The following is a 27,870-nucleotide window of genomic DNA, read 5'->3' as shown; positions in this document are numbered from 1 at the left end:
AGTCTGACGATAATCAGTTTTGAGTAGGCCTACTATAAGGTTAATGCCTGGTTAAAGGTCTGAAAATGATTTTTTTTTTAAGTAATCAAATGTAATCAGTAAGGATCCATTACTTTAATAAAGTAACTGGAATAGTTACACTAGTTATTGCATTTTAGATTTACTTTACATTTACAAATGAGGACAATGGAAGCAATCAAAAACAACAAAAGAGAAATGATATACAAGTTTTAAATTAGGCCAATATAATAAATGAAAAGAAAACAGACAGAATGGAAAAAGAATAGAGCAAGCTAATGTTAGAGGTCTTTTTTGCTTTTGTCAATTGTAAAATAAATAAAAAGAAAACAAATAGAATACAAAAAGGTTAGAAAAGCTATTGTTATTATTATTTTTATTATTTTATTTTTTTAAGAAAACAAGCAGTAAATTAGTAAAGTGTAGGTCTTAAAGGGATAATAAAAAAATAAATTAAAAAAAGAATACAATATGAATAGAGAGTGCTCCAGAGGTTCAAATAAAGATGGAAGAGATGTGTTTTTAGCCGATTCTTGAAGATAGAGTAACTTGTAATCTGTAACCTATTACATTCCCAGAGTGACCTTCCCAACACTGTGTATATATATATGCCAATAAATAGTTCATTTTTATTTGCTAGTTATTGGCTGTAACCTTTGTTAACGCCGTCCCCAACAGTTTCACAAGACCAACGTCCAGTCCCTGAGCGTTCATAATAAACGTGTTTTCTAATATGACGTTTGGACGCTGACAGCGTCACCGTGGTAACAGCCCTCAATTACCAGTGATTGGCCGACCCGTGGGAATATTTAAATCACCCCGTACGCTGATTGGCTGGTGGGCGGTCTTTGGAGGCGCGAGAGTCTGCACCGTTCCGGGTTTTTGTCAGTCTCGGCTCCCCGGCGCAAGGGTGAGGCGCAGTGCCTGCGAGCGTATCACAAAGACGCGGAATACAGACAATTTATTGATTCAAGTTGATTAATTCCTGCTTGATATTACCTTGAACAAGAGCTGCAACCTTTGGAGTCCTTCAGAGGAATAATTAAACGGACAGCGGAGTTAAAATCGCGACGGAAGGTTTCCGTTGAAGGGGATGTAGAGAACCGCTGGAAGTGAACGGTGATTTCTCTTCTCAAGGATTTAACGGCGTATATTGCATTCCTGCACCTGCTCTCCTGTTAAAGGAATATCGCCTTAAACACAGCCAGGGCTTTCTACTATACAACAATCAGTATATACCGAAAATAAAACATTCCTCTTGATTGTATACGCCAAAGTCTGTTCGCTCTTTGGATTTAAGGACATCTGCGAATCGGAGTTTGTTTAATTGGCAAAGCACTTATTTATTTATCGTATTCGTGTCAGCAGAATAAGCTGTCGTTTTTACTGGAGTTTGCAATTTCATACTAAGCCTTACTCGGTGATTAGAATCCAGTTAGTAAACGGGTAAAAATCCTGACCGACGGAATCATTCACGGTAACGTTAGTTTCAAAACGCAGTTAACGTTTTTTTTTTTGTTTGTTTGTTTGTTTGTTTTGATCCGCCGTCTCCTATTTAAAGAAAAATAGATCGGATTCCTTAAAAAAGAAGATCTCTTAAAAGAAAAATTGCTCAACAATCCTGCAGAGGAAGCTGTTTTGGATGACTTTTTTTCTTTTTTTTACGCGTGTGAAGAACGCAGAAAATCAATTTATAATAAGTCAACTGAATATACCAGGGATTATACATTTTTCCATTTCATCTAAGGACACAATGAGATATTATTGATCCCCCCTCATTATTTCCCCCTCGTCTGCTCTTTCGGGCGCTTCACGTTCAGTCCTGTCATCCCCAACCTGCGTGGAGATCTAGTCAGCACCACAGAGCGATTTATGGTAAATATATTCTCCCCTATTCATTATTTCAGCCTTAATTGATCTTTTAATAAAAATATGCATGCTTGTTTTCCCCATAATTAAGCAGGATTCAAGCACTCATCATAATTTAACGCTCCTCGAGACGTAGGATACACTTCAATCAGTAGCCTACAAAACAGTAGATTAAAAGAAAAATAATGTTCTTTTGAAATGTATTGTATTGGCCTTAAGTAACATCTATGATTCATAGCAGATTACCACAATTTTATCACGGAAACAATAAGCAAAGTTACTACTGTGGTTATCACAGTGATATTTTTTATGGTAGCCTAATGTAGATACATTGTTGCGCTTACTTTGAAACACATTTTGAAGTATAGGCTACTATAGTAAAAACCCAATTATGCAAAATCTGTGATTGCAACTTTGACTGAAAGGTAACATAATCGCCCTTGGATGATGATTTTCAGCAATGATTAGCTCCATTTGAATAACGCTTCGCTTCTGTCGCCATAAAATCGTGTGAAGTGGTATCGGGTGGCGTCTTTTGGGTCCCTGACAGAACATACAACCTTTGTTTCATGGTTTTACCTGTAATAAATGAAGGAAGTGCAGTAAATGGAGGTGTCGGGCGCTGAATGGCCCCGGGACGCGCTTTGATGTGCACCCTGGGTGTTTAAAGAGTGCTCTGACAGGATGAATGCTCTCAAAGCATAAAATCTGGTTTCAACTCGATGGCAGGCGAGAGAATCTGAATAAAAGGTGCGAAAGTCTTTGCCAGCACCTCCTCGTCTTAGTTTCATCACGGACTGTGTGTCAATGATTTCCTTTATGACTTAATCGCTAACTACTGAATTGAAATAGCAGTGCTGCTGGAGCTCTGCTGGGCTGGGAAGTGAAGGGTTGGAGGTTCAAGTTATCTCAGTTGTGCCCTTGAGCAAGGCACTTAACCTCAGGTTGCCTCAGGAGGACTAACCCATATGAAAAGAAAGATGTTTTGGGTAAAAGCTTCAGCAAAGTAGTTTTAGGAGTGGCTCATGGCAAGATGTGAAAGGTTTGATTGATTAAATGCTTTGTGTGTTCAAGGCCTGTTTGGACGGTGGTCTTGGTTGTCAGCAGGCTTTTTATGTAAAGCTATTATCCCAGCACTCGGATGTCAGCTGTTCCTTCTCCATGCACCGTTTGCAGTTTCCAAGAACTGATGTTTTGCATATCCTATCTATGAAATCTAATCAGTGAACGATTGGATACCGGCTTACGTGCAGCTTGGGTTTATTTAGATGTTAAAGCAGGTCAGTTGGGCCAAAACAATGTTGTTGTTTTTATTTATTTCCAGAGACTTTAACCCAGGTTTTACAGTCTTTTATAGATCATAAAAGCGTAGTAAAACTCTTAAAAAAATAATAAAAGTTCAATTTTTTTTTTTTTTTTGTAGAGGTGCAATATAAAGAACCATTCTGGACACCTCATATAACTTTTCTGTGAATCATTTGTGTAATACTTTCCACTATAAAGTTTTGATGGATGATAAAGGTTCTTTGTAGCACTGTTGATGTTAATAAAGAAGCTTTATTTTTAAGAGCGTTAACAAACTTTTCCCTCAGGGCCGGCTCCACAGGAGACCCCTGGGTAGGTTTGACCCATCTAATCATGAGCTTGTTCCACCCAGAAGGTCCTATGGCACACCGTAAATCTTTAAATGTTGCTGTATAGTTCTTGAACAATCAATATTTAAATGTATGCATTTAGCAGACGCTTTTATCCAAAGTGACTTACAGTGCATTCAGGCTAACATTTTTTACCTAACAATATCTGATGCAAAACAGCCTCAACTTAAGCATATTTTTAATTCATTATTAAAAGTAGCTCAAGTAGTTTAATGTTGCAAAATAAGTGGCTGATTAAAAAACGTATATTTAGACCAGTGCAAGCATGCATATTGATTGTCTGTCAGTCAGGAAAGAGAGTTTTATTCCCCCACTATACATCACAATTTAAATGTCTCGCGAGGCCCCCTGTCATTTCTCCGCTGCTTTGACTAATGCGATTGGCCCCCTGCTCCACAGTGGACGTTCCACTCTGCAAGTCATCACTCCGGAGGCTTAGGGCTCTGGCTCTTAGCTCGACTCCAGCATGTGGCCTTCCTCAGGGCCTGGCAGCCTCATTACCCCAGTAGAGTCCCTCACTCTGAGGGCTGCGACTCCCTCCACCCGTGGAGACAGCACCTGTCAAGGAGTATGCTCACCACTCTATTGAATAAAACATCCAGTGATGTACGAGTGGAAAGGTTCACCTCCGGGGGCCAGAGTTGCCTCATTTCCTACTCCTGCTGCACATCCGTGACCCGCTGAGCAAATTGGCCCGGTATTAACTCTGTGGCTCAATCTCACCTAAACAAATAGAGCTTCCAGCATAATGCTAATCTCAACTGAGCTGAGCGTGCGTGGGGGAGATAGCTGGTGGTGATATGGTACGGTCTAATATTTAGGTCACTGAATGGCCTCAGCATTGTTTCTAATTCTTCATAGCTTATTTATTTTTTCCTTTTTGTCACATTCTCATTTTTGTTGACTTTTTCCACATCTGACTCGATCACGTTGGCACATTTGCACCCATTATTAGTTTCGGGAGTCAAACTTGCATTTTTCCTCGTGTGCCGTAGCTATTTTTTCCCCTGCTGGGTAATTACAAAGAGTCTGACAACAGAAAACTGATGTCAAGATGATTTGGGAGGACTTCATGACCTGAAAGCCATCCAAAAAGAAAGTCAGTTTATTGTGCCACCATCAGCAGAAAGGTCTCTCTTGATGGAGAAACGCTGTTTGGGTGCAATTCAGCCTCTTCCGACTGTATTGAAATGGAAAGATCTTAATGAGATTAAATCAAGAGCGAATTTCCAGAGGTGTGAAGTTAAACTCGTACCCGTTTCACCGTTGCTGCTGCAGATGTTGATGGATAGTTTAATTTCACTAGGATATTATTAAAGAAGCGTGAGCTGTTCATTTGAATATTGAGATAACTGCGTAGATTGATTGATTGATGGCTATGGGGTGAAATCACTCAACCGCTTTCTTATTAAAACCGGTGAGAGCAAGGGCTTCGCTCATGAATATAGTTATATTAGTAAAATTTTAATTTCCTGCTTTATATATTAATCTGTTTTTAGGTATTGTCTCGGCTGGTATAGTCCTAGTAGTTCCCTGGTCGAATGATCAAACCTTTCTTTCTGGAAATATATAACAGAGAGTAGCTGTTCTGTATCTGTAAATGAGCTTTTAAAGAAACACATCTTTTGCTTTACCTCCTTTCCCTTTGGGCTTGGTGAAGCAGTTAGTTGGATGGATGGGGCAGGACATGGTCTTTGAACTTATCTCTCTGGAGCGCCCAAACAGTGGGTCATTAGGTACAAACATCTCACTATCTCTCAAGGCTTAGGTCACAGCCTTGTCCTCACATGCTAGTTTGCCTTTTGATAGGACGATACTAAGTTAATGTATGAAGGAAACATGTGCATGTTTAGGATATTGGGTTTGTTTATGGGATGTGTTGTTTAATTCCCTTTTCTGGTAATGATCAAGAGGCCATTGCCATCCAAACACGATGTTTGTCATCTTTTGAGGTTTAGTTGAATTTTAACACAAATTAGGGTGGGTGTGGGGTGAGGCAGGACCTCATATGGACCTTGTCCCAGATTCAGCTGTCACCCATGGTATTGTTCAAAATGAAAGCCCTGATGTCCACAGTAGAACACAAAAAAAGTGTCTAAACTTACTGGCTGCTTTTACCTTCACAAGCAGAATGGGTCTGTGCATTTTTTTGAAATCACTGGTGCTTTGAAAAAATGAATAGACCAATTTACCGCGGCTGCTGAGAAATATAGAATAGAAAAGAGTGTCAAAAGAAAATGTCTTTGTTAGTTGTGAAAGTGTGGTGAATGGATTGTGAATGCTCCTGTCTCGCTGCTCTCCTACAGAGCTCCTCCTGCGAGTATTGAGTGTTAAGGAGGTGCCATTGTTCCGGAAGAGCTATTATATCTGTGCCCCTGGTAATCCGCAATTCCTATCCTCTCTCCTCCACTCCGTTCTCCGAGCCGCTTGTACAATGCTAATGTTCCCAACATCTGTTAATGCGCAACACCTGCGGTGAAGGCTGTTTGATTTTCTCCTTTATGGCATTCCATTCTCCCCTGTCGCTACATAAAAGGCTCAGCCCGCGTTGCTTTCGTAGGTGATATTGATTAATAGTGTCGGGAAGAAAATCCAAGCATGGAAATGGTGTCAAGATGCGCCGCTCTAAATGGAATTTCAGGATAACGCGTGTTGTTGTTGTTTACTTGACCTTTGCTATGCTGCGGTTTCAATTTCAGCAGCTTTATCCTCATCCAGATGAGACGCCGGGCTGCGGCTTGTTGATTTAGCCGTTCAAGGCTCTTTTCATCTCTGGCGTCTCTGCAGCTTCTAGGAGATGATGTTTTCACAGCCTGTTGAAGAGCCTACTCCATAGATCCCAATGCTTTGGAATTAGCAAATTGGTTTGGATAGTTTGTCCTGTTTTTATGTGCTGTTGAAGAAAGATCACCAGTGAAATGCTTAAAAGTGCAGTTAAACTCCATTTGAGCATTTGGAGGGACTGTTCTTTCCTCCCTTCAAGCTGAAAGAGAGACCTGTGGACATGTTTGTCATTTCATGGCTTTGAGTGCGGAGGAAAACGGCAGATTAAATGGTGTGTGTTCAACTTCACATCCTCTCTGCTTCACAGCTAATCGCACTAGCGAGCAGGAATCATATTCAAAGAGTGCCCTTTTGAAGGGCAAATTGTTCTTCCTAAAAATCAAACGGCTCTGTAATCGGCCTCCTGGGCACATTGATTTCCTGCTGATGACAGTGGGGGATGCTGGGAAAGCGGCCCTCCACGCTGCTCCCGAAGGACTGAAAAGTTTGCCCGGGCATCAATCGTTGAGAATTACAGGAGTGTGTTTTTTAAATAACTTTTCTGGAGAATTCATAGTGCATCCTGTTCCTCCTTGTAAATGGAGCAATTCAATTTCCATGAGTTACGGCTTTGTGTTTTCAGTTAGTGACTTTGTACTCCCTTCACTATTGTTTCTCTGCCAGCATAATTCAGCAAAATGCAGTTCTGTTATATGCTGTTGCAGATATCTTTGTTATTTACCCCATTTTTGCGAAAGATTTGGGCAATATCCTGACTCCCAGACCCTCCCATGGTTCATTTCATCATTGTGACATGCTGTAATGAAACCAGCGTTGCAATCAAATGCTGCGGTGTTTAGACTATAATTCTCACCATCACTTAAAGGGATAGTTCACCCCTCAAAGATGTGTTGCACTTTTACATGCAAGTAAGAATATATCCTGTGTGCTGTTCTCTCCACCCATAAGCCCATGAACTTTACAAATTTCTGAATGTGACTCCAGCACTAAAAATCTTGACAAACTTTATAAATTAAGATGATAATTTTTAGTTGGATTCAAACCATTCAAATCAAATCTGAGTTGTAATTTTGCATCCTGTTTGCTACCTTAATTCAAATTCAGTTTCAGTTCAGACATTATTTAGAGTCATTCTCAATTCAGTAGACTTCAAGTAAGAAGCATTAGTTGTATAAACCATTTTTGGTGCCTTTCTGTCCTCTTTGAAACTTGACAGCCTTGCTATGCTTTTTTTCTTCTTTACTTCTTTACGTTTTCTTCAAAATATTATATTTTGTATTCCAGGTAACTCATAAAGTTCGGAAAAACATTAAAGTGAATAAATGACACCAGGATTTTACTTTGAATCATTCCTTTAAGGCCTGTTTGTGTTTCCTGCTTTTTATTATTTGCAGCCTGGTTTCACACAAGTGTTACATCTCTCACGACTTGAAATCCATAGCTTATCTTGGATCATTGCGACTCTCCTGTTGACCCTTAAACTATGTCAGCCCTGTTATTATACAGAGCAGTGTTATTGTTTGAACATATGGAGCTCACTGATAGGACATGACACATGCATGAGATATGGGCTTACTGCAGCACAAAACAGAGCGCCTGGTGTTCTCACGGAGTGGAAAGTTCTCCTAATCCCCCAGGAGGGTAAGACAGGCTGCGCTGAAAGTCAAAGCTCAATCATCCGTCTATCTGTCGGTTGCCTTTCCAATAGTATGCATATACCCTCTGCATTTAGGAATATTGAAAGAGACAGACACAGCATATTCAAGCTGTTGAATTATTTCATTGAGGTGCGATGAATACAGTAGATGTATTTTCACTTCTATTTATGAGCGAGAATATCTGGCAATCGGGGTGACTAGTATCATACTCCCACTGTGCTTCTGAGTCTTATTTATTAACGTTGTGTTGGGCAGCCTTTAAAGTGGGGGAAAAATTGCGTGCTAGCCTTTCTGTTCCAGCGTATTAAGGCTATTAAAATGCAGTGAGAGCCTTAGACTGTGACCTGTTTACAAATCCTGTTTAGTTTACTGCCAGGGAAAATGGGGTTTGTCATGTGGTGCGGTTGAAAGTTTAACAGATTTAATTACGCTCTTAACTGTGACCGCACAGACAAAAGTTGGTTTACGTTGAAAGCCGGTTGTGTAAATCAAGCTAGTGACAATGAACAGAAATGTCATTGGCGGTGACTTAGATGGCCCTGAATCTCTTGAAACACATGCAATCTATATCGTACACGCCGTGTGTTTCATAAAGGCAGTTAGTCAGCTTGCAGTGTTGTCGAAAGGTAATGAAATTTCCACCGACTGCAGGAAACAATGCCTCCGGCCTCGACCGTGTGCGATTAGCAATCCCACACCCCCGCTGCCGACTTCACGCTGTGTGCTGGGAATGCAGAGCGTTACACTTAAAACTCTGGAGATTTGTATTTCGCACATTGCTAGGCATAGATGTTTAATTGTTGATGGGCTGGAATACAATAAATCTCTCCTCTGATAGGTTCGTGATTGAAAAAGCCATTGCGTAGGGCTTTTCCCAGATTTTAATGTTATTGTTCAGAGACAGTGGCGAACAACAAAGCGAGCACACGGCTCTAATGTAACGCCATTATTTCTGCACAGTGCTCCACCGCTGTAGGCTGGGGTTTCTGCCGTTCTTGGCCAGTGTTATTGCTCTTGTCAAAAGGTTCTAAACCAACGGTGATATTAGGCCCTCGGGCGTCTACTTTTCTGCATGCCTTCCTCTGCTCAAGCACAGGAGCCAAGGATGAAGACTGGATGGACACACACACATGCACATGCACACACACACACACGCCCAAACCTCTGCTTTATTACCTTCCGCCTGCTGCTGGAATTGCTTTCCTCCCTCGAGTGAGCTGGGCACGGGCAGCTTTATTGTGTTAACCTATTTGTGTGTCAAGAGCGATTGCACCACTTTTTATCACTGTTTGTATTTGGATGGGTGGGGGCAGGGGGGTTAGACGGATGGACGGTCACCTGGTTCTCCTCGGGGGGATAATGACTAGTTGCTAAGCAATTTTTAGCCGCCCTCCCCAACCCTTTATCCGTAGTAATCACTTTTATCTCTCAAAGTTGTCATGTATAATTATAAGTCCGCTCTTATCCTTTGAAACCTGCCTAATGGCTCTTTCATCGGGCAGGCATATGAGAAGCCTGGCATTCGTGGACTGCCCATTTGCAATGAGTTGAGGTTGGTTTGAAATGTGCCTCATGTGCTACTGGTTTGATTTCGGCCATCATGTGCAGTTACCCTCTACCGTCCATTCAGTTCATTGACACTTTTTACTAATTAATTAACAAGCCTCCAAAAAAAAGAAAAATGGTTGAGGCATTTTAGCTGTGTTGGTTCAATAAAGATTCCAAAATGATTCATTTAAGTCATTATTTCTTTTCCAGTCCCAATTTGAAGAAAAGCATTGGGGAATCATTCATTTTAGCATGCCATGTCATTTAAGTTGATTGCTTCATTTCAAACAGTTTCCAAAACGATTGATTTGTCTAGTTTGTGTGTTTAAGATGCATACGTGGTTATCTTTTAAAATGCTTTTGCGTTATTTGTCTTGTTGATGAGTTAATGCTTACTCTGAAAACCCCAGACGACATCTTCCCGGGGAACTTTGGCCTTTGATATGACAACTGCTGCAGGGTGATGAGGACTTTGCGATACTGCCCTCTTTGGCTCATTTCTTGTGTTCATTTTGTGGACTCTTAGTTTTATTAACATTTTGATTGAGTTGGTGGAACTGCTGACCCTCCACGGACTAATGAATTGCCTGCGTCGCTTAAGGGAGATGAGAGGTTTGGCAGATCCAGTTGGCCAAAAGCCAAGTGTTTTAACTCCAGATCTCTCTTGCTGAGAAGGTAGACAAGAGAGGCTTTCAAAAGAGTTTTTATTGTTTATAAAATCCCACATTTGCAACCTCCGCTGTATGCGTGACTGCGCGTGCGTGTGTGCTTCTTGAGCCTGACCCCAATTTACACACTGCTTTTTCCTAGCGATAGTCATTGATGTTCTTTTAGCATTGCGCCGAGTTTCAGATGTAATTTGTGTGCGGCCAATTATCTCTCCAGCTTTGAAGACTTTCCTCTTGCTTCTCCAGGTTGGGATGAAAATTAATTTGGAGCTTCCCAAGAGCCTCAAAGCCCGAATTAGACTCTGGTTTAAAATCAAGGATCTCTTCCTTTTAATTTGACATTTCAGTTTTGATTTCTTTAGGCTTGGAAACACCTTAATTGCAGTTTGAACCATTTCAAATAAGCAGATTTTTTTTCTTCAGTGGCCTTCTGCTGGAAATGCTAATTAGTATTTTATATATATATATATATATATTTATATATATATATTTGCTTGGGCTCATCCTGGATTTAGCTTGGTCTAGCATTTGTTTAGTTAGTCTTAGAAACACAATTGCAGAACTTTGAACTGGTAAATGGTAAACTGGTTTGAATGAACACAAGTTATTTTGTATACTGATGGATAATGTTTAGAGGATATGGTTTAATTATTGATAAATGTCATTCTGAACTTTTTGATGGTTCACAGTTCATTTCTATTAGTTCCATCAAGAAACAGGCTATTAGATGTAAATGCAGGCCTGGTTCTAAAGTAAGCCATAGTCTCATTTGATATGTATTTTAAATTACAATCAGTATGTCTACCGTATGAAATTGCAGACGACTCAAGCGGCTCCGCTCCGATTCCATGGGATCCGGCTGTGACAGCTCTCCTGTTCATGGAGTCAGAATGCAGACATGCTGAAAACACAGCGCACACGTTCTAACCTCCCATGTGTGCCTCCTCTGGAACATCTGTCCAGCTGTCAGCTTGTCGCAGCCAATCAGATTGTGCTGTGGGCAGTAACTGTGGAAGTGTAGCTGAAGTAGTCTGTCTGCGTGTGTGTCTGTCTCTCTCGGAGGAATATTAGAGTGTGTCGGAGCATTGCTCTGTGCTTTTATACCAAACATGTGCATGCACACACACAAACGCTCTCCCTCTGTGCCTGTTTACCAATAATGTGCAGAGATGTGAGTAGCAGATGGTTCCTAATTTTTTTTTCTCTGTATGATATTTCATGTATAATCCTGATTTGCAAGTAGTGCTGTCACTGTCAGCTTATAGCATTTTCAGAGTGTTTTTAATATAAAGTGGTTTGAGAGTGGGGCGATCCACAGGTTGTTGTTTTGTTTTTAAGTAGTGGTGTACGATTGCCAATCAAATTATTATAATTTTTTTGTTTTTGTTGTTTTTAAATGCTTCTTTTTAATGATTTTGTCAAACTGACACCTATGAAATGAGTGAAATAGTTATGTTATTATAAATAACACAACATTTTATAGACGCAATCTATAAAACCTAATTGAAAGCATTGTAAAAAAGAAATAAGATAAAAAACAAACCATATTTGAACTGAAATTAAATTAAAATGGTTTTTAAAATGAACCTTTTAATTTTCAGTCCATTTGACTATCTAGAAGTCATTTAAAAACATAGTTGACAGCAGTATTTATTAAAATATTCAGTAATACAATGGCTTTTATGTGGCTAATCAGTTGATGTTTTATTTTAACCAGTTCACTAAATTGAAGTATTTTTAGTGTCATATTGTTGTTGTTTTATCCAACAAAATATAGTTCACTACACAAAAAATATATAATCTGAGTGTTGAATCAATAATATTTAACCTTTCACATAAAACAAACAAACAAAAAGCGTAATGAACCAATAAATAAAATGTGTATGTTTAGTTCTTTTTTATTTTTTTTTAATTTTTATTCATAGTTTGTTTCCATCCTAAGGTTAGTCACCATCTGCAAGTTTTGATGAAGGTCTGTCGTGTGACATTAACTTTGCCCTGTGAAGTGAATACGGTAAGACGAGCCCTGTGCGACCAGTTCTTAACACGCACTATCTCTTGGCTGTTAGATCATAGCACCTTTTACTTGACCGCTTCTCTGAGAGACTCCACTCTGAAGTCCCATCCCTCATCAGTGGCACAGGATGGCACTTCAGATAAAGGAGGAGAATTCTATTTATGTCTGCCTGTAAACAAAGTCCCAGTGAGGCAGAGCTAATGGCCTGGAACTGACGAGAGCCTGCAGGGATATCTCAGTCTCCTTCTCCCTCCCTCCCTCGCTCATCTTGTCACCCTGTTTTCTCCTCGTCCTTCCAGTCGTGGTGGTAGTAGATGGGAGAGTCAGGCTGAAAGGATCCGCATCAAAGCAGTCAGTTTTCTGATGTGAAGAGAAGGGCTTTCAGGTCTTCGGCCCGAATGGAAGACCAAGAAGAGCGGAGGAGAATTTCTCCTGGGAAGAGACTGTAGTGAGAACAGATTTTCAAAATGTACTTTCTCGCTTTCCCACTTTCTTTGGCCCCATCACTAGGTTCAAATCCACTGCACATCAAACATTTATCATACACTTTTACATCAATTCCTCTAGATGTTGGACCAGTGATGTTTCTGAAGAGCTTTTGATCTTCGAAGCCTCTAAGTTCTTGTATATCTCCTGACATATGTTTGCGATCGTATGCTTAAAGTATATTTTTGATTGGTCCCAAGTGTATCTACTTAGTCTCGTGTGTTTTTTTTTTTTTTTTTTTTTCTCAAATTAATTACCGTTTTTTATTTTTGAACGACATCTGATTGATGTTTCCTACGAGGTGACAGCTGCTGGTTCTTGGGGAAGGCTTGATTGATTCGCGCTGATGGAGCAGAGACAAGCCATGAAACTCTTCCATTGAGTGTCACTTACGACGTGTCTTGAAGCGCCAGGCCCATTCTGTTCTCTCTCTCACGTGCGAGTGACAGACTTGTGCTGGGTATTGAAATGTGGATTGTTAAGCAGACGCTCGGTGGTAAAGCTTTGTGTTTTGATTGAAGGGCAGAGATGGCGTCTTTGCTGCAAAACCTGAATTCTGCTCAAACTTCGCCCCTCCCCTCCTCTTCACGTCGACACGTTCGCTAACCCCAATGACAAGCGAAATGCTGCCGCTTGTGACTTTTCGTTTTATCATTCAAATTCATCCCATTGATGTCGTTGGGTTTGATTGACAGGCAAACTTGAGAGAGTAGCGATAGCAATCAGTCCTCATCAGCTGCGTTTGTGACCGTGGACAATAGTTTCTCTCTTTTGGTTTTCACACTCATCTTTTTTTTGCACGTCCCCTTCCCGGCTGTCACAGAAAACTCAGACGATTGCATTTCTGTCACGACAGAGGGCTATTAATCTTTTAAATCCGAGCCAGACCTGAGCAGCATTGTGTTCTGAAATCTGAGAGCGCTCTGTGGAGACCACTCTGAAAAAGAGCGAACGGGGGAACATAACAGGCTCGTTCTCTTTGAGGAGGAGAAACCGAAGCTTTCTGAACGCACATAATATTAGAAATCCAATCTATCAGAGAGCGGGTGATAGATGAGCAACATGCAGATGGTGAGGTGATTGTGAAATCGGGCTGTGTCCGGTTTTACCTGATATCCCTCCGGCCCTCTGCTCGTTTGCTCTCGTCTAACCCTTTGGCCCGTTCTGTGTCACAGGGTGTGTTTTTCTTGTCGAAAAAGTCCATGTGAGTAGCTTTAACCTTTATTTTAGTAGCGGAAGGTCACTGGGTGGTCTCCGCTCTTTGGAAAAGGTTTTTGCACTGAGGTCATGGGCTTAGGCCAGGAGATGCAGGCGCCCTTGGAGCAAATCATGTGAGTTCATTGCCTCGCTCAAGGGCAAAACAGCAGTGGAAAAAAACAGGCACATTAGAACAAACATGCTGCTTACAGAAGGTAACATCCTGTGTGTCCTGCGAGGCAAAGGAATAAGTACGCTCGATTTTTGTGCTTGTCTGGAATACTCCATGCTATTCGTTTTCAGAGTGTTTGTTTTTTATGCCAAATGCAGCTGCTAATGTGTTTTGGATGGCTTCTTGGGTGTTTTGAGTAGTTTTACACCCAAAATCTCTGAAATTTTTGTCCCTAGTTATGGCTCTGATCTATGTATGCCCGTTTCTGCCACTGAATATTAAATTGCAATTGTGAGACTATGCCTATAAATATTTTTTCTCAGAATTGCATGATCTAGACTCGCAGACTTAAGATATAAACTCACAATTCTGAGAGGAAAAATTCAGAATTGTAAGATAAATACTCACAATGTTTTATTCAGTGGCGGAAACAGGCTTCCATATTGATTCATCCTTCAGTGTAGGCCTATAGCATTTTTCCATCTGTTTAATCATCCACTAAGTGAAAATCATACGTGTAATCGTTTACAGAAGTAACAACACGTCAAGTCACATGATTTGTGGTATAATTCATGTCCATAACACTTGGTTGGTTTAGTAGTGGTTTGAGCAAACCCCTAACCACAAGTATGAGGAATAATAGAAGTGACACTTGCTTTTGCAAACACTTCTAATTATGAAGAGAATTTTTTTTTTTGTTCTGCTTTTTTCTTTTCATGTCAAACAGCAGACCGTGGAGAAATCAATGCTAACCTTTCATGTGAGCTTTTAAAGCAAGGCCACAGACTCATTTTTTCACAAAACCAGCAGGCAGTTCTGCCGAAAAGACTCTCGCTGATAATAAAGTGTTGCCTTGTAGGAGGAATTAAAAAGTATAAAACTAGTGAGTTGAGGAAAATAGCTCCGATCCTCTAAACAGCATTTTTATGGTGTGATTAATATTAGCTGAAACGTGCTTCTTTTAATTGCTTATTTGGCATTTAGCATACACTTTTAATTCAAAGTGACTCATGGTACACTGAATGCAAGTACAATCCCCCTGAAGAGTAACAAGAGGTCAGGCATCTTATTCAAAGACAAAATGGTAATGGTTTCTCCCCTATATAGATTTGCTCTGTTTCATGCTGATGCCCTCTCATACCCTCAGCCCCCTTCTCCCAATTAGGATGAGGTGTTCAGGTCCCCACCTGGGGAAACTCGATCCAGCGGGCTGAGAGCTCCAGACAGGGTTGGCTGGGCGCAGTGGTGCACAGAATAGTGCTACTCGATAGGGGTTTCTCCCGGGGACTGCACAGGGATGAATTTCCTCTCCAGAAAAACCTTGCAGGACTCCCAACCAAGGCAGATAGGTTGGTGCAGAACTCATGTTGAATATTAGTGGTCGACCGATATATCGCCATGGCCGATATATCAGTCGATATTTGGCATTTTTTTTCAAATATCGACATCGGCCGATAAGTTTTTATGCTTGGCCGATGTGTTTGAGGTAGGACTTTTATTTTGAAAAGTGCTCACACTCTCCCTCTTGTTTACTGTCGACGTCAACAGTTCTGTTTAATATGAATAGAAGTCTGTGTAATAATCGGATAGAATGGTTAAGCAAAGTAATTAATGTATACAAAAAGTGTTATAACGAGTACTTTTATATTATTAGTAATGGAAATGTAAACTTTATAATACTTTCTCATTTGCCATTCAGCATTAATAAGCACATATGATCTATATAATTTAAACTAATCTTTGAATGACTAATGAATATTTACTATCACAAACCTTGCAAACTGACATGAGTGTTACCTTGGCTTTGTTTGAAAAACATGATTACCAATGCACACAAACTTACCAGAATACTGAGTGCCCTGTTCTTTGATTAGTTTGCTTCCTTTTTATTCATATTTTTTATTAAATATTTATTTGTGAAAAATGTGTAAGAAATATATATTTATATGTAGATCTTTCTGAACATCTACCACTAAATGAACTTTCTATAGGTATATAAAATGTGTAAGACAACATGACACAATATCAAAACTCATTTAGCTTCCTTAATGTGATGTATTTCCTAGTCAAAATATATAATATAGGGTTGGGAAGGGCTTTTTTGCATCTTATTTTTATTTATTTATTTATTTTTAAAAATCTGTTTTTTAATTTTATTATTAGTCCTGTGTTTTATCTGCTATGTTTTTCTTTTTGGGGAACATTTTCAAATTTTTGCAAAAATTCAATTTTCTAAATTTTTCTTTAGTGAATTTTTTTTTTAAATTTCTTACACAATCTTTATTGTCCCAATACTGTACCCAGTAATCGTGAACAGCTGCAAAATTAATAGAAATTCATTGCTGTGGAAATCCCAGGATTTTCATTAATTAAAGGGACACTTGTTAAAAGTACTTGAAAACATAAAAAAGTACAAAACCATCTTAGTAAGTAACCACCAATTTCCATTGTATTGACAAAAAAACAAAATAACGTATTTCTCAAAATATCTTCTTAAGGATGTGATGACAGAATTGTTGTTTTTGAGTGGACTATCCCTTTAAAAGAGTTTAAAAGGCTTTTCTTTTTGTCACGATATCATGTTCTTCCATTTAGTTTAGCCAAACAATTTATCCGTCTAAACATTTGTGAGGTTTCCCAGCTTGCTGATAAAAAGAGCTGTTTGTTTTGATGATGCTCTGTCCGTCAGTAACCGTATCATCTCCTCCGACAGTGTTTACTGTCCATTATGTCCGAGCAAACACAGCCACCGCTGATCTTGTGTGCTCTCCACACAACCTGTCTCCTCCGAGTCTGGATCATAAAAGTGCATTCAAAGCTTTGAAATGCCCCAGACACTTGCTGCATAACTCAGCTGTGTGGAAGCATTTCGGCCCCCCTCTGCCCGACCCTGCTCCCTGCATTCAGGCGTCTCTCTTGACTTCTCCAGCCCTTTGTTTCCTCAGGGGATGGATGCATCGGGCGGGGAGGGTGTGAGCTGTTCAATCAATAGCCGCTCCATCTGTCGGGTCTGTGGCTGGGGCTCAGGGCGGAGGCTGGAATTCGGCACCGTCTGTGGGGTGTATGCAGGGGGCTTGTCACCGGATTCTGCTTGAATGGGGGCTCAAGGGCGGTGCCCCCCACCCCACCAGCCTCCGCTTTTGTGCCGTCTACTTCCTTGGCACAGTGATAGCTGGCTGGCGTGTGTGGATATATGTGTGTGAGATGAGAGGCGTCTATTGTGTCATTTCACAGGCTCCCGGGAGACAGGGTCACCTTGTCCCCCGCACAAACAGTGCCCTCTCTGGATATTTGGGCTGTGTTTTATATACGAGGGCCAGACACCCGGGCTCTGAGCACATCTATCTCTCATCTCACCCCTTTTCAGATTCCCCCTATTGAGAGAAAAAGTCTGGAACAGGGCTTTCAAAGGGGACATCTGAGATAGTTGCACAGTTGACATCATTCTTCCTGCGAGACACTGGAGAAGCTCTGGATCTGTCTGTGCAGCTGAAATCTCCATAAACTGTCCTTTTAGGACACTGAAGTCTGTATCTGTGTTTGGATTGTAAAAAACTATGCTGGCCATTCAAGGCACAGTGGGTCTGTTAACAAATCAGAATTGGTTTCCCTGTTTAGTTTCCTAATCATTTTGTATGGTTTAACTGCGCATTATGCTATGTTTGCTTTTAGAATCTTAACTCTCTTCTTTCTTGAAGCTATTTTTAGGTCATATAAGACCAATAATACTAATAATATTATTATAGCAGCTATTATCAAAAAAATGTTTTATAATAGTACAATGATTTAATTCCTGCTTTCTGTTTAATTTAATTCAGTACTACTGCATCACATTGCATATATTTGTTTAGGATTTGTTGATTTTTTTTTTAATACTTTTATAAAAAAAAGGGTGCTTTCAATAAAAACTGACATCGAAGTCATTTTAATATTGTTACAAAACAAAATCAGGTTTTTTTAATTTTTTATGAATGCTGTTGTTTTAAACTTTACAACTATTTATTTATCTATTACTATTTATCAGGGAATCCAGATTTTTTTTTTACTGTATTTTCAATCAAATAAATGCAGCCTTGGTGAATATGACAGAATTCTTTCAAAAACATTTTAATTCAAATCTTACAGACCCCAAAGTCTGTTGGTACTAGTATTGCCGAAGAGGTTTTTGTTAAGACCTGCATATATCTGTGATTATGTGTGCTGTTATTACAGCTGCTTTGCCTTGATCAGTGTATGATGAGGACTGTGGTCCTTGGGGAGACTTCTCTCTGCTGTTATTTAGTGGCATTGGCTTCACATGAAGGATGTACAGTGGCCCCTAACTCTCCGGCTCTGGTTTTCTCATGGCCACCGATCCTAAAAGACCCAATGAAATAAAGTGCTCAGATCTAAGCCTGTTCTTTTCCCTAAAGTTACTATCAAATTGACAGAAAATACAAAATACTATGCCAAGCGTGTGTCAGCAAGCTTATCTTTTGCTCTCCTTTCTGCTTGGTCCTTTCTTTGATGCTGAATAGTTCAGTTTAGGCTGACCATTCTCCAAGGCGGTTAACTGCTGCAGCAGCATCTTGTCACGTAAATCTCAATTAACTTCGGTTCAGCTGTCAGAGACCACACAGCTCCTAAACGAGCCCTTTATTGCCTCATATCTAATTGTGTGGCTCATTAAAGTCACTAATCAAAGAGACTCCCATATCCAGCAGCAAGGTTATGTGGTGCTAAACTCCGAGATGCTGAAATCTTTCAAACGAATAGCATGACAGCAACTTTGTAGCGCTCTGAACTTTTTTGTCCTTGAAGTGTCTTGAAGAGAGATGGTCCAGAGGGACTTTAACCATGCTTTGCCTTTATTCCCAATAAGGTTCATAGTCTAAGGCCAAGTCCACACGGAGAAGGAGCTTACCCCAATCCGATCTTTTTTTTCCCTCGTCTCAAGAAATATCCGCGTCCACCCGAAACCGCATAATGATGTAGTATACATGCCAGACCAGTATGTGGCGCTGTAATTCTGCCAAAGAGATACACTAAAAACAGAGAAGAAGACTTGGACTATGCTCATAAACCTTGCGTGTGGTACACAAGCGAACATGGAACAATACATTTATTAATCAGTGTTAATGTTAGTTAATAAAAAGACAATCGTTCAGTGTTTGTTCATGTTTTTGTTGCTGTTACGTGACGTAGAGGTTTCTGACTAGGGGGGAGACATGGGCTGATGACGTCATCGTTTCAGAAAATATACGGATTAGCCGTCCAGACGAAAATGCAAAGATGGCGTTTTCAAATGTATCCACTTTGGGACCCGGTTTCAAAAAATAGCAGTTTCACCTTATGAAAATGCCGGATCCGTGTGGACGAAACGCCTATCCGATAAAAAATTTGTGCGTATTCACAGAAACTCGTCTCCGTGTGGACGGGGCCTAAATGAGTGACTCTCAACCCATAAAAGGCTTTTAGGTGTGGTCAAAAGATATGTTTTTAATAATAATATAATGTTATTGTAATATAACACTACTAATGCTACTAATAACAATTTTCATTATTGTAATGCAATAATAGTAATAATTTATAGTCATTTTGTGTGTGTGTGTATATGCATGTATATATAACTGTTAGTATTATTATTATTATTATAATCATTATTATTATTATTATTATGATTTTTGTAAATTGTTGTTTTTTCTTTATTATTTGTTGAAGTCTTTCAGCTAAGATGATTTTACTTCTATACAAAGTACATTTTAAATTTCTCAATGAAAAATATTGTTTTTTAATGTTGAAATGGAAAAGTATAATAATAATAATTAATATTATTATTATTGTTGTTTAATATTAATAATATATTACAAGTTGATAGTATGCTATATAATGGATTGGTTTTTAAGACTTCTAGATTAGATATTTTGTGTTTGTATATATTTTTACATCCGTTTCATAACAATTAAGGACATTTTTAATTAACCAAATGTGTCCGGATTATGCCATTATTCTTATTTTTTATTTTCATTACGTTCTTGTACAGTAATTATTGCACTATATTATAGTGAGACAAACTCTGTGATTAGTGTTTTTGATTGTGTTGGTTTAAGGCAGTGTTTTACAGATGCACTTGGTTTAACCTGCACAGTCCTCAGTGTTAGGACCTGCAGTTCTGCTTCGCCAGCACAGGCCAAACCTGCTTTCTTGCTGGTGCTCCCAGAAGAGCCCTGGGTTACTTTGAGCCTCTTTGAGATTGGTGTAGAGGGAGGGTTGTGCTGGTCACAGAAGGCTTCGTTTGCTCTTAATGGAAGCACTCACTGGCTATCTCCTCAAGCCAGCCCAGAGCTAATTTGAGACAAGGCAGATGGGTGTTTGCTGTCTCTATGTGCTCTTCCCACCTCGCATGCTTTTATCACACTGTTTTAGTAGCCGAAGTTCGGCAGGGAGGGAGAGAGAGAGCGAGCGGAAAGGGACATCTGCCTTGTGTGTTTCCTGGGTTCTTCTCCTTTACTCTCAATTAAGAAGATTTAAACAGACAGTGTTTGTCTTTGTCCACACTAAAGAGGGAGCCTCAGCAGGTGTGTGTGTGTCCAAATAGACACGGATCAAAGCCTCTCTCCATCAGGCGGGGTTGGTTTGGGAGTATGGCGGCTTTCAGTGCGGGGGAGAAAACTGCAGTGACAGCACAATGAATAAATTGAAAAAGGCTTGTGTAGTAAATTGTCTATCGCTGGTGACAAACGATCTGATAGGAGAGTGCGGAGGCTGCAGACGCTGCCGTCCCAGCAGAGCTGTGAATAACTGGCCTATCTGCGCTGCTTAGCACACCGGCCTCACGCGCACCCTTAATAATTCACACGCTGTGAAATATTTCGTCCCCTGCACAGATACGGCCGAGCGTTGGCGGGCGGTGGGGACGAGCTGAGGGAATGTCCCTTCTGTCTAATTTGGGGGACGGTGACATCCAGAGTTTTCTCTCTTTTGTTCCCTCTATTTTTTGTTAGGAAATGCCCTTGATAAACACCTGCCCATGTACGTTTCACTCAGGCCTATATTTAGGAATTAGAATGACAGGAAGAGAAATTTACTGAATTGTAATTTTGAAGAAATTTAACCGTCTGTCTGTCTGTCTGTCGATCTATCGCTCTGTTGATATTTTCTGCTCTGTCTCTTTTGCTCTATCATTCTGTCACTCCATCTCTGTATCTATCCCTTTGTCTGTCTGGATCTCTGTAACTATCTATCTATCTATCTATCTATCTATCTATCTATCTGTCGTTCATCATCTCTCTATCTTTTACCAATATTTCTATCTATTGTCTGTTCAACTCTTCACCTATAAACTGTTTTTTTTTTCTAAAACTTTGAAAGTTCAAAACTTTAAATGAATTGAAATTCTACTTGCATTCAAATAGCAGTACTGCATTTTCTTAAATTTTCTTCACCGAGCAATTAAATTAGAATTTAAGTCTCAATTAAATTCTGAATATCACCCTAAGTCATTTAATTTGTATATTTCTACATGGTTCATTTGCATGAGCGGAACATTGAGTGGAACCTTTCTTAACTTTTTCACATTTGCTGTTACTCAAGTCAATGCAATATACTAACTCTCACTAAAAACGGATGACTTTCGGTGGCTTTTTCACTGCAAATCGCTGTCAGTGCGAAATGAAAAGCCCCTTTTATGCTGTTATGGACATGATGAAATGTGATGCACACAGGCTTTAATCATTTCTTAGGCTAAATTTCTCACTTGTCATCCAAATCTCAGTTCAGACTGAAGGCTGTCAGAAATCTAGTCCATCCTCTATGGAGGTGTCCTCTCGCTGTGAGGGGTCCCTTGAGCCCTGGAAACCAATTAAAATCTCTTCCTGTAGGGTCAGGTCGATTTAATGCGGCTGAACTATTTATTTGTTTGTTTGTTAGTTTGTATACACACTGTGTGCACAGACTTCTGAAGGTCTTCAAGTTGCTTCTGTGTGTCTTGGCCTGTTTTATTTAAATGTTCTTAATAAACTGGGGGTTTTGAGGTCCCGTTTGCACCCTGCAACCAATTATGCAAACTATAAAAAATTTAAGAGAGACAGTCTTTTATAATTTAATCCTAAAGTAATAGATTCTGTTAAATATGCATGAGCTTGGCTTTATAGATGAAACCGGAATTAATGTCTATCAGAGACCCGACCAGGAAGACACCGAGGAAGGGGAAAGAAAAGGAGACGGGGATATCTTATCATTATTCTAATAGGGTATGATTGCTGTGGACGGAGAGGCAGACTGTCTATGGCTAGACGGGACGGTCAGTTTAATCGTTGCAAGTATTGAGCGCATTTACAAAGCAGGGCAAGCAGAGATGCTGAAAACCGATACAGCCATCCAGTGGTTCGATTGTCTCTGCTTTTTTTGTTTTAGGAGGAAGGCTGTGTGGTTGAATAGGAGGGAGATATGTTTTGAGCTCTGGTTTGTTTTTGGCAGGCCGTGTGACAGCTTAATGAGGAAGTTAAGGAGCGTGCATCGGAAGGTCAGGGACTGCCGATCAGAGAGGGAGTCGTATGTCTCCACACAAAGCCTCCTCACCCGTATCCTGTACACTCAATCTGTCAATCTCTCGTCAGCTCTGCTTACCCCACCGTCGGGACACACGCTGTGCTTGCCATACAAACAGATCCTTTTTTGTGGTCTATGGTAAATTCAAAGTTGCAATGCCTCTCAAGGTCTTCACAAACGTTCTAGACACGTGTGAATCGCCCTTCTGCCCTGTTATTTCCCATGTAGACGGTAAACCGAGAAGCTCTGTTGTGGGCTTCCACGGTACAGTGGATGTAGCTAATTGTGCGTTGAGATCTGGGCAGAAGAGAAGGTCAGTTGCCGGTCCTTAACTTCTTGCCTGACACCGCCATTAATCCCACAGCGAGTCACTGCTCGCAGGGCAAATGTTTCATCTCAAGGAAGTCTGTGAGGAGTAATAAAGGAGCTTATGAAATATTAGATTATTGGCCGGCTGAAGTTTTGCCTTGGAGGTGGAAGTACTTTTTCTCGTCGCTGATGTATGTGGTAGCTAGAGGCATTAAGACAAAATGAATGGACGGTGAGTACCAAGATCTCTGTAATAGCTGAACTACAAGAAAATATTTGTTTTAAGTATGAATGTAAATATTTATCAAAATCTTCCAACATCTAGGTCTTTTATGTATGTCAGGTGTGGGATAATCTATGGCCCACCAGACATTATGATCCAGTTGTAAGGTTTACTCTTTCTGAAAATATAAAGTCGGCTAGATATTTTCATACTCATTTATACTGTGAAATATTTTATTGTATTTTTCAGAATTTTTTTTTATCATTCTATTTTTCATTTATTCAGTTGAATCTTTTTATATTAATTTAGTAAAAAAATTAAATCCCTTTTATTTTTTCCCAATTTTAACTGATTTACAATCCTTTTTATTTTCCTTAATGCTGTACTGAAATATTACATTTTATTTAATACATAGCTTATGAATGCACTTTTTTTTCTGAACCCTTATTTTTATTGTATTTTTTTTATATATTTCTTCTACACAGTTTCCGTGTACTTGCTAAGCATCCAATTGTGACTCATTATGAAAAGTGCTGAACTATTGATTTTTTTTTTTTAAAGCTCTCTTCTTCTAGTGTGTGTTAATAATTATGTCTCATTTATGTTTTAAGAGAAACTTCTGAGACAAAGCAATAGTGCACACAAAAGTAAAATCAATTAACCATCTACAAAATACAAAAGGAGACATTTTGAAGAATTTTGGTCCCAAAAATAACATGAAAGTGCTCAAATCTAATTTGCAGTTCTGGATATTAAGACATGGTGTGTCTCAACATACATGACTTCTGTTATCATTTACATCAAACTTGCAGCAACAGTCTTAATGCTCCAAGCCTGAAATATGCGCATGTGCAAATGAGATTCGTGAGCTCCGCTGGAGGACATGATTTTCATTTTTGGATGAACTATTTCTTTGAACAAAACAACTGAGAACATGAAGTCTCCTGAGCTCTAAAAGAGCAACCTTTGAGCACTATTTTTGCCCTCTGGGTGTATGTGTGTTTGAAGTGGGAATCCTGCGAGCAGACAAGCTAAAATGTGACACCCAGGATTAAAGGAGGGCAGTAGGGCCTTAAGGCATGATTTTGGGATATATAACCCCTTTAATACACCGTGCCATATCTCGAAACCACGTTTAACCGCCAACACAATCCCTTCCCTCGTTTTCAGCAGAAATGCATATTAATAGATTAGCAAGATGAAGGGTTTGTGGATTCGCTCGGCAGTTAAAACGGAGGTCGAGCTTTAGTCTCCCGCTGGTCTATTTTATTTAATTTTTTAAGTCAGTGGCCACATCCTCTTCACAGTGTAATTTAATCGGAGACTCTGTGGGCAGCATCTGCGCTCGGAGCAAAGATAGAGCCGCTGCCTTTTTATTTTTTTATTTTTTTTAACTAATCCTCAGATTTCTCTGCTCACCGAGCTACAGATCACTCCACTGGGTGAAGACAATTACCAGCCTTCTTTTTCATGCTAATGCAATCTCTAACTAGATCTCTTCCTAAAAATGTGGGGGAGAGAAAGCCAGAGCTAGGAAGAAGGAAAGGTTTTTTTTTTTTTGATTAACATTTAATTATGAACAGTTCCCCGTCAGCCAAGCGGAGGGGTCAGGAGAGGAGGGCAGCACACAGAGGGAAAGGGCAGGCAGTAATTTAAGATGCTGAACCCTGCTTAGGGACGTGTGTGTGTGTGTGTGTGTCATGCTGGAGAGAGAGAGAGAGAGAAGGTCAGAGGGCACGTCTCATCATAAGCAGGGTTTTGCATGACTGCACCTCTTCTGGAGAGTCTGCGTGAGAGGTTTCAGGCCTAGTGTTTGTTTTGTGCATCATCCTCAGGATAAACAGTGTTCTTGAATAAGTGGAGTTCTTCCACCTCATCGGATCAGAAACTCAGTCTCAGATGAATCTCCCAAGCCTCACTTGACCTCATGATCGTCAAGCTGTCAGCGACGATTTAAAATTATTTTCAAGACCAGCAAAGGGGACGAAACCCTCTAATGTTCTGGGAGAATATGACGTTGGTTTGAGAGTCACATGGCCGAGTCGTGTGTGTGTGTGTTTGGAAGCGTCCTGCTTTGTATGACATTTTGCAAAGCAGCTTTGTCTCGGCAGCAATGAATGGGATACCTTTCCTTGAAGACTCCTGTGTGCATATCTGAGACTTTTCAGACTTTCTTGTGACCTTCACATGCACGTTAAATTACATGCATACCTCACCTTCAGTACCTCATATCTATCGGAAGGGGAATGATAACGCGGGTCTTTATCAGGACGGCTGTGTGATATGGAATGTGCCAGATATTTCCTGCCACTGGGGCAGGACAGGGCCGTCATTCGTTCTCTCTCACTTGCTCTCTGATTATTGGACAGGAAAAGGATAATCTCAGAGGAAGCGATGTCTGATAAAGCATATATATTTGAGTGTGCACATCCCAGCACATGTTTAAGCTCTGAAGGTTCAGTGGGAGGGAATGAAAAAGTGGTTGGGTTATTAGGTCATAACAACATTGTGTCTTGGAAAAATAAATGTTTTTTTTCTTATTAATTATCTCAATGGGATATATACAGTGGTGGCCAACCTTATTAAAACACCTGACAGATCTGAAAATACTGACCCTTTTTTTGCCTCCAAAACATGATTTCATTTTAAAATGTTCATGAAACATGCAGATGGTTGCTACTTCTTTTGTGCTTGCTTCCCAGCAATTGATTGTCCTTCACTCAATGGTAATGGTAATTGGAATTAAGGTCAGGATGCCTGCAAGTGCATTCTGGGATACTGTTGAGGGTCCTCAGAGAACACTGATATAGTATATAGAGGTTCAAACTTTTTAGCTTCATTTATTTTCTATGGATTTGAATTATTGATGGTACGTTAGGTTTTTAGTCATCATAAGTCAATGTCAGCATGTATAATTTCCATATTTATCTTTTTCTCACTCCCTCGACCAACAACGGCTCATTTTTCAGACTTCAGTCCCTCAGGCTGTGATCAAACAGCACAAACAATGAACAAAATACGGCAAGAGAAGACACTTGAATATTCACACAACAAATGAATGCCTTTAGGGGGTGGGGGTGCTGTGCATATAATAGACCATTGTTTTCATGTAGTGTTAATCCTAAACGGGGTCCTTGTGTTATGTGAATGAGTTCAGATGTGTGATGAACGGTGTGATGGCCAGCAGTGTGCCTGGTTTTTAATTTTTTTTTTTAGTTTAGCTGCTCTTTTCTGTGGATCGTTACAGTTTAACAAACAATCAGTTGCTCTGATGTGTCTTTTAGATGTGTGATCTCTCTTCGCTTGGGCTGTACAATCTGTCTTTTCCAATTGGTTGTATGTAAATGCCTTGTTAGAAGAAAATAAGCCCTGCACACACACATATGTGTGTACAGTATGTGTGTGTGTGTGTGTATAGGTCAATTTTATATATGTATGTATTAGGGCTGGGCGATATGGAGCAAAAAATATATCTCGATATATTTTGCTATATCTCGATATACGATATATATCTCGATATCTTTACAGGAAAAATAACCCCCAAAAAACTACTGCAAAAACAAATATGGCAAATATTACATGTTAAGGGGCCTATGAAACATTTTATTTTTTTCTTCACCATATGTTTTATTGTTACTTAATTCTGTGTTTTAGCATGTGTAATTATTTAAATGCATAAAAACAACTTAATTAGTTAAAAACAATTCTTAAAATAGCCTTATGTTAAATGTTTTTTTTCCCTTCAGAAATTCTGTGTATTTACATTTTTCTGATTATCAAATGAAGGCATAAAACATTCATTTAATTTATCTTTTAATTATTTAAAATTAAGCAAACTTTATTTTTTGGTAAACAAAGGGGATTTACTATTAAAAATAAAACATGGGAGAAATGTTGTGTGATTATTCCTTATAAAATTATGTTCGTTTCATTTTAATAGTAGTAGTAGTGGGCTATCTACATTCTGCTGTACAATAGTAATAGATTTCTGTCAAATACTTTTATTTTGACGGGTTTACCTTTACAGTTCTGTGTATGTGATACCACAGTCTATGATGTGATATGAGCTAGTCTTACTCAAATCAAACGGTCAGATGCTCATGAAGTGACTCTCAGTGCAGTTCTGGAGATGTTCCTCATGTGTTCACGTCTTTATTTAGAGAGAGGAAAGACAATGAAATCAGCGCGAGCGTTATGCGAGCTTCCGTGTTTAATGAATGAAGACGCGCTTCTGCTCCATTCGTTGGCACAGACACGCAGAACATGCAGGATTCATATTTAAATAGACTTTTCCGGGTTAATATTTGCAGATATTAGTCCATTTCGCGATTTGATGTAAGTGCATTACCGACTTTTGATTAATTCATTCAAAATTTGACCAATTCCGTGACATTCCGCGTTAAACTGTAAATTCCATTTTTATGACTGGATTCCGCGATTCCGTCCGCGTTTCATTGGGCCCTACAGTAGACATCTGCCTGCCGTTCGCCCTACGCCTTAAAACTGAAGTATCTCCATATAATGGAGCCAGTTGTCTTTTTTTTTTTTTGACTAGTTCTCTACACGCGAGGTGAGAGGGGACAAAAGCAAGGAGGCGGGGGGCGAGCGAGCGGGGGCGAGCACAGCACAGGGAAGGCAAACAAGCAAAGTGGCGGAATCAGAATATAAACAATATATCGATATATACGATATGTCAAAATCCATATCGTGTTTAAAAAATATCTCGATATATTTTAA

General features: G+C 39.7%; 1 protein-coding gene across 3 annotated transcripts in view; it reads left to right on the top strand.

The window, feature by feature from the left end:
- LOC127957851 (protein FAM222A-like) overlaps positions 1-27,870 on the top strand; it is an 82,662-nt gene that overhangs the window by 25,328 nt on the left and 29,464 nt on the right. The window contains exon 1 of one of the 3 annotated variants that reach the window (XM_052556551.1): positions 896-1,137. The exons of 1 other annotated variant lie outside the window; for it this stretch is intronic. The gene's annotated coding sequence lies outside the window, so the exon portion shown is untranslated. Of the gene's footprint in view, positions 1-895; positions 1,894-27,870 lie in introns of those variants that run through there. One more of the 3 variants, XM_052556550.1, reaches the window with a different exon arrangement.

Source organism: Carassius gibelio, chromosome B5 (assembly GCF_023724105.1).
Source record: "Carassius gibelio isolate Cgi1373 ecotype wild population from Czech Republic chromosome B5, carGib1.2-hapl.c, whole genome shotgun sequence".
In the NCBI taxonomy this organism is placed as follows: Eukaryota; Metazoa; Chordata; class Actinopteri; order Cypriniformes; family Cyprinidae; genus Carassius; species Carassius gibelio.
Note: the sequence above shows the minus strand (reverse complement) of the source record. Positions and strands in the feature narration are given on the sequence as shown.